The sequence below is a fragment of the Numida meleagris genome, chromosome 4, assembly GCF_002078875.1.
Source record: "Numida meleagris isolate 19003 breed g44 Domestic line chromosome 4, NumMel1.0, whole genome shotgun sequence".
Lineage (NCBI taxonomy): Eukaryota > Metazoa > Chordata > Aves > Galliformes > Numididae > Numida > Numida meleagris.
In genome coordinates this window covers 61440076-61447906 of record NC_034412.1, presented here as the reverse complement: position 1 = coordinate 61447906, position 7831 = coordinate 61440076, and the positions used below count along the sequence as shown (strand labels likewise).

At 36.4% G+C, this 7831-nt stretch overlaps 1 long non-coding RNA gene across 2 annotated transcripts; it reads left to right on the top strand.

Moving 5' to 3' along the window:
- On the top strand, positions 811–7616 carry LOC110399001. Of its 2 annotated transcripts, none has more exons than XR_002438809.1 (4): positions 811–966; positions 1620–1767; positions 5332–5377; positions 7488–7616. It is a non-coding gene; the product is annotated as an uncharacterized LOC110399001 (long non-coding RNA). The 2 variants fall into 2 exon arrangements; XR_002438808.1 differs by having other exon boundaries at positions 811–1019.

Sequence of the window (7831 nt, the reverse complement as noted above, 5' to 3'; positions counted from 1 at the left end):
TATACTAGCTGCCATTAGGAGAATATTTTACTTTTTGAAGCCATGTGCTTTGCATTTTAATTATCACCTACCATCTAGTTCTTTGAATATGTTTAATCCATTATAGCAGCAACTGTGTTAATCAATTCTAGTCACTGATTCATATTAAATGACATATGTAGAAAACAGTCCATCTGTTTCTATTATATCATTCCATGCCTTCTTTCATGTTTCCATTACAAATTCTGTAATAAATAGTCTGATCATTTTGAGTGACATGTGGGATCTTTATTGGGCAAGACATTTCAAGTACATCTGTCTTTTGACTGGTTTATAGGTGACAGTTCTAACAACAGCTATTACCTTCCAAAAGGCTGCAGTATTGAAGTATTCTTTATATTCTTGTCACCTTTTCTATTTTTTTTCAGGGTGTATATTGCTGTAAATTTCTAGATTTTTCTTTTTCTTTCTTTTTCTTTCAATCCAAACTTTTGCTGTATGATGATTATTTTTTCCCTATTATGCTGAATCAGGCCCAAAAGTACCATAACCTCTCTCTTTTCAAATCTTAATTGTTGTATTTTTTGCCTAATCCTGTTCCTATTCTTCATTTGCCTTTGTCCTTTTTGCCTCTTCATCTTAATGGGCATAGCTTTCTCATTACTCTTGAACTTTCTGGCCTCTTTCATATGCAGTGCTGTTGAGGCTGTCAGATATGTCATTCTGCTGCTAAAGTTCCTCTCATAAACTTTCCTCAGAGCTTCACTTTGCTTTGTTTTCATATCTGCTATATTGGTATATTTGTGCTATGAGATATTCTTTCTTTCAGGCTCCCGTAGGGGAACAGAAAAGTGAATACTAACTACTAAATGGAAGAATGTTTGATGCATCCAATCCATGTGACGTTACTGAGAGATGCAAGGTGCTCTAGCTGCTGTTTCCTCCAGTCGCCGTGCAACTTCCATGCACCAACACTTGCTGGATCTGGTAGCTGCCACTCATTTGGGGGTTACACTTTCTTCTCCATTTAGATCATATTGGTAAAAAAAAATTCTAACCAGAGTTCTCTGTGCTGTCATTCCTTCTGTAGTTTTAGTTATATGTAAAAATGTGTTATCCTAACTTAGGATATAGCATAGGTAAGAAGGCATCTTTTGAAATATTATGAACGCTACAGAAAATTACAATAGCACTTGAAGATCTTTCTAAAGAAACAGTGCTTTTATTTTTATTATTATAAGAGCTTGTGTTAACAGCTTATTTTGCAAAATAAGTAAATTTTGCACTAAAGATGAACACTAACAGTTAAAATATCATGCTTTGTCATAGCTGAATCAAAGCATAACTAAATATTTTAGATATCTGGAATTGGAATGAAAGTCCTTAGTGGTTTTCATTTTGTATGTCGGCACATTTAGTCCAAAAGACACAGAATGGTAACTTTTAGTGACGAAGTTGTAAGGTGATTTATTATTTTCTGAGGTTTTGGTTCATGGCTTTAAATATTAATATTTCATTATTATAACACTTTATTTTTAAGTCTTCTAAAGAATACAGCATCATACATTTTTAATTTTTTGAAGAGATGCTTCTGGTACGCATAGGATTTTTAATAGTGCATGTGTTTTCTTCTGTTTCAGACTAAAACTGAGCTGGTGGGGTGGATGACTGAAGGGGCCAAGTAACATTTGAATATCTTCAATCTGAGTGCCTAATTCAAATGCTCCACTGAAAGCCATTGTTCCCGGGATTTGTAGCAGCCTCCTAGAAATGGATCTGGGGCTTTTGGTCAGTAGCTGTAGGGGAAGTACTTGGGCATGCTCATACAGTGTGGCTGAGATCAAATGCTCTCCTTTTATTGGAGCTGAAATCAGGGAAATGTGAACTGATAGTAGTATCCTGCTGTTCTACTCTGAAGCACTGTGGCAATGTTAAACGTTCGTGGTAGAGATTTTAGGTTGACCTAGTCTTTAAAAAAAAAACACTAGTTTTTCCCAGTCTTCCTGTGACTGTATCATACAGTTTTGCCATATGCAAATTAGTGGATACAAAGAGACCAAATAAATTTTGAAAGCATTAAAGGAACTCATGACAAAATGCCTAGGACCCATCTCAAAATGAATGACAGTAAAAGCTGAAAGATTTCAGCTTTAATCATTATTTTCATTTTTTTCCTCTTCTTCCTCCCCTCAAAAAACATATGTAATGGGGCTGAACCAAATAACACTTAAATCCATGAAGTTTTGGTTTAAGTTAACATAATTCACTCAATTTTAATAATAAATCTTCAGATCAATAGAAGAGGTGGAAGCAGATGAGAAATATTTAACCTCTGGCAAACCCATGAATCTGTTTTACATAAAGCTTTGTAACACAAAATCCCAGCTCTGTGTACATGCAGTCACACATGTAGATTTCTTACCCCTGGAAGAAAAAGAAGTAGCACTTACATTGGACAAAATACAAAAGATGGAGTGAAATAAAAAACCAAAATATTCTGTTATTCAGCATTCTTGGTTTATTTCTTTGTTCTTAAAACTTTCAGCTATGATTTTCTTAAATATAAAGTTGTGTTTAAACAGAAGGCTATATGTATAGATTTTAGTGTGTATCCAAAAAAGAAAACAAGGGATGATTGGCATCAGACAGTAAAGGATACCACAATGTTTCTTTTGCTAGTATCTGATGCTGCTGAGAAGTGATTTATTTCTTTGGCTTCTAAATTCAAAACTGAAAGTAGCTTTATTAAGCATGGTTCAGAGAGTGTTTTTATGTTATTTTCCATTTCACAATAGGAAAATACAGCTCTTAAAAGTTATTTTTGTTTTGTTATTTTCTGCTTTTCTGAAGAAAAATTCAAATATTCATTACAATTATTTTGTCACTTAGAATTTTATTATTTTGATCTAACTCGATGTCATGGGTTTATGATTTATGTTATCAGTATTCCACATCATAATATCATGTAGTGGGCTGGGAGTTAAAGAGTTAATGCGCCAGTTCCGTGGACTATTGATATTTCTGGGTATACCTGGTTCTCAGAAGAGAAGAACTACATCTCCCAGAAGACTTTCACTGTTCCGCTTCTGTTTGCTGTTTAGAGGGAAAGATAAAACTGCTCACGAGTCATGAGATGGCCCCTTCTTTTACTGCTTGTCTCTGTGGTGTGTGCTCCCTAGCCATCTCACCTTCAGCATTAGAGTAAGGCCTTCGGCTTTAGACAATCTCTCTCTCATTTTATTTGGCTTATTATCTTCAATTCCAATTTTATTGTATTATATTGTGTCATCTCGCATTCTGTTATCATATTTAGTAAATTAGTTTTCTCCCTTAGCTCATTGCTGCTGTTTTGTATTTAGGCCCATCTCCCTGCCTTTTTCCCCCTCTTTTTTTTTCCCCTTTCTCTTCTCCCAGGGCATGTGTCCATGGATCCCTCTGCCTCAGTTAGTCATGAAACTGGGCCAAACTGGCTCATAAACCATTTGACACTGGAGAATTTTGAAAAAATTCTTAAAAAAGAAAGTTGAAGGGGCAAACTTTCAAAGCTTTTGTAGGAACCAATTGCTATTTCTGTCTCTCTTAAATTAAGAGCTTCAGATCACTGATCTGTGTTCAGCGGACATTTCTGCACTGAAAAAAAGGTAAAAGATCTCCAGTATGATGCCTCAGCATGCCTATCAGTCTGATGAGAAGAGCAGGTGGAAAGCTGTAAAGATTCTTACAGACTGGGACCTGCAATCAAATTTCTGACTTCTTTAGAATGAGGTGCAGTAAGGAATGAGTGAGTGACAGGATTTCTGTATTTTCCCTTTCATGGTTCCAAAACAAATTTATTGATGAGTTTGGCCAGAATTAGAAAATAATATTGTGATGATAGATACCACATTTTCCAGAAAAGTTGTTTTTCATAATAATTAAAGCACTTGGCTATCTTCTGGAAATAGTAACTTAAAACAGAATGTATCTGTTTTTCATGTAAAACACAATTGAAATGCTTTATGTGTGGTGAACCAGAGTGAAAGTACAAGCCTAGATACAAAGGCTGCTTGCATTACAAATGTAGGAAGAGAAACAAATGGGAAAAGATGAGAGGAAGAGAAAGCAGAACACATTAAATGTTGATAAAATGAATTTGTAGAGCAGTCGGTTTACAACTGTATGAATGTTTGGCAATTTAACAATGCAGGAGGAGCTCTTTCAGGTTTCATACCCTGCAATTTCAACCTAGTAAAGGACATATCAGACAAAAGATTAGGACTGATAAATCCTCAGTACATTATTAAATCAATATGATTTTTCCTTTCTAAAACTTCCAGGTGAAAAGGACCTGATAGCACACTACAGCCACAAACTGCTTTGGTTTTGAATGCAGGTGTGATGGAAAATTACAGAAAATTCCACCTGAGTGTGGCTCCATTTGACTGACCCAAAAAGTATGTTATTTTTTTCACGAGCAACTCTCTCACACCCTTAGTATCTGTGAGAATCTGTATTTTAAAAATTCGTTTCCATGTCACTGGTGAGAGCACTTTCAGGCCAGCCAGTTGTTACTAAATCCAACTTGAGAAAACCAGTCATTCTGAAGAAAAATGGACGATGGAAATAGCCACTTGCAATACCACTGTCAACCAAAGAGAAAAAAAATAAAGACTTTGGCTCTCATGTATCAAACCCAAGCATGCAGGACTCTCCAGACACAGATGTACGTATATTTAATAGCTTTGGAAGAGGTGTTATCACAGGTGCAGAGCAGGCAGGAATGCATAATTGCTTGTTACTACAAAGCCTTGGCACCCAAGATGCAATATGTATCATCTTTACGCAGACAACAAACAGCAGGAACCAAAATAATCTCACTCATTTCCCATTAGTTTTATAAAGTGCAATTACAATTAATTTATTCACTGGGAAAGCTAAAAATCATTTTCTGTACTCATCTTGCTAAAATTTTTTACTTTAGAGATAACAAGGAAAAATGACAGCATCTACATTCCTTGGTAGTGACTGGAGGAAAACTGTCTGCTCTGTTCATTGGTCCTGACTGCTCTTCACCTATAAGTATAGAACCATTGAGGTTGGAAGAGAGCACTAAGATTATCTAGTCCAACTATCAACTCATTACCACCATGCCTACTAAACCATGTCCCTCAGTGCTACATCTGCCTTTTTCTTGAAAACCTCCAAGCATGCCTGCCGCTGCTCTTTAATTACCTTATACTAACTAGACATGTGACTCAAGGGCAAGAGAAAGGGAAAAGTGACAGAACTGTGAGAACGCTGTATTTCTTGTCACCTGAGCAAGGGAATATGTTATTTACGGAGTGACCTAAAATCCTTTTCTTCTACTCGTAGGTGTTACAGTGTATTGATTCTGAAGGTATTTGGTCAACCTTCTAAGGTAGGTTTATCTTTATACATTGGAAATATGTATTGATTTGCTTTAATTCAATAACTTTTCCAAGTAAATTGGAACAACAAAAGTCATAAATGCTCTCCTTAATTTAGCTTAACAGTTTAACTCAGTGCAGCATAGGAGCTCCAGATACCTCAGGATCTTCCAAAAGGATCCACTCTGTGAAGGTGTGGGAGAGATCCAATGGATCTCAAAAAGCAACAAATGCAGAGAAAGTTTGAATTCTTAGAAACAGTTAGACATGAGAAAGAGCGCTTTTCAGGAAATTCTTTGAAAAATCCATTTCTAAATCCGTAACAAATTAGGCTAAACATTCTATGACTATGATCACTCAAATAGCTAAAGTGAAAAAGCCAGAGCACGTCAAAAAGCAGTTTTCAAGACATCCTGGGTACTGCTTGTTCTGCCATCGACTACAGTCAATAAAAACCTTTCACTGACATTAATGGTTTGGGATTAAGGCCCACAAAGTGAACAGTGTGATCCTGGTGATGGAATTGTGAATTATTTCACTAAGACTGGCAGGCATTTTGTGACAAAATAGAACAAAACAGACAAACAACTGATTGGCAAAAGGATATAACAGTAGAAATGTCAGAAAGCTGTAAGTATTATTTATTTATTTATTTATTTAGTATTGATAATGGAGGATTAATTGTAGCAAATATGTTACTCAAACCTAAAAACTCTGTGTTGAGTATGTTGTGTCACAAATCACATACGATTTGCTGTAGGTAGATTAGATTCATTTCATTAAGGAATTCAATGGCATAAACCCATCTATTATTCTTGCACAATTCTAATAATGTTGGATTAAAAATCCACTTTTTCTAAAAAGAAGTTTAAGCTTTTGAACGGCCGTCTGACTGAAGGAATAATGTGTTTAGTTCAAACTCAAAAATCTCTCATAAAAAACAATTCTTTTTTAAAAAAGATAATGCCTTGTTCAAGAATGATTTCTAAAGAATGATGTGGACATCACAGAATCATAGAATTGTAGGGGCTGGAAGGGACCTCTAAGATCATCGAGTCCAACTCCCCTGCAAAGCAGGCTCCCTAGACCAGGTTGCACAGGTAGGCGTCCAGATGTGTCTTGAACGTCTCCAGAGAAGGAGACTCCACAGCCTCCCTGGGCAGCCTGTTCTAGTGCTCCGTCACCCTCACTGTGAAGAATTTCTTATGCACATTTGTGTGGAACTTCCTATGCTTCAGTTTGTGGCCGTTTCCTCTTGTCCTATCGCCATGCACCGCTGAAAAGAGTCTAGCCTCGTCCCTTTGCCTCCCATGCCTTAGATATTTATAGACATTGATCAGATCCCCTCTGAGTCTTCTTTTCTCAAGGCTGAACAGACCCAGGTCGCTCAGCCTTTCCTCATAAGAGAGGTGCTCCAGGCCCTTTATCATCTTTGTGGCCCTCCACTGGACTCTTTCCAGGAGATCCCTGTCTCTTTTTTGCTGGGGAGCCCAGAACTGGACACAATACTTGAGGTGAGGCCTGACCAGGGCAGAGTAGAGGGGGAGGACCATCTCCCTCGACCTGCTGGACACACTCTTTTTAATGCACCCCAGGTTTCACATGTTCATGAAATATTGTTTTCCACTGTTTATAACTTGTGCTTTTTTTACTACCCTGTCCTGGATCATACTGTTTGATTATTACTAGCAAAATTGCCATATCAATTAGCTTATCTTATTAGCTCATTATTAAGGAAGACTTATTAGGCAGTATTGTTCATGGGAAAATATGTGATTAAATTTGAGAATTGTTGCTTTTTTCTCTAAGTTTATCTAGTAAGTGCCAAGCGGGAGCAGAGCCTCTCCTAAGGAGTCAAAAGATAGTTGTGTAAATATTATTTTTTTTTTTTCATTTTTAAGCTTTAAAAATAAAGAGTATAGCTGTAACTGGTGAAGGTGACTGGAGCTTCAGAAGTTTCTGGGGAATTTCAAGGACTTGCAGCATCTCATGAATAAAAAAATATTCCCGTGATTTCTGTTAAGTGCATCTTTTCACTGCTAAGGATCTGTTTTTGATAAGTCTCATGAAAAATTTCAGTCATGGCTTGTCTGCATGTTTCATAATGTTCATTTATTCCAGGTCCACAGGAGGTAATCATTCAAGAAAGATGCTATCAATAATACTTATGAAAAATTGAGTGTAATGGTTGTCAGATGCTGTTTTATAACACCAGCAGATAAAAACAGAAGTGTGTACTGCATAGGCTTCTTGAGGAAGGTACTTAGTCTGATCCCAAATACTTTGCCTGATTAAATAACACCTGAGATAAATCAAATCCAGTTTAGTGTTTTTCTTGATATTTGCTTTGCTCATTCTCACTTTCACTCTAAGTATAGTTTTTAGGGTTCTACTGAAGAATGGTTGTCTTTCTGATAATGCACCAGCAAAAATAGTAATAAAACTTTGGGGGAACTTTATATTCA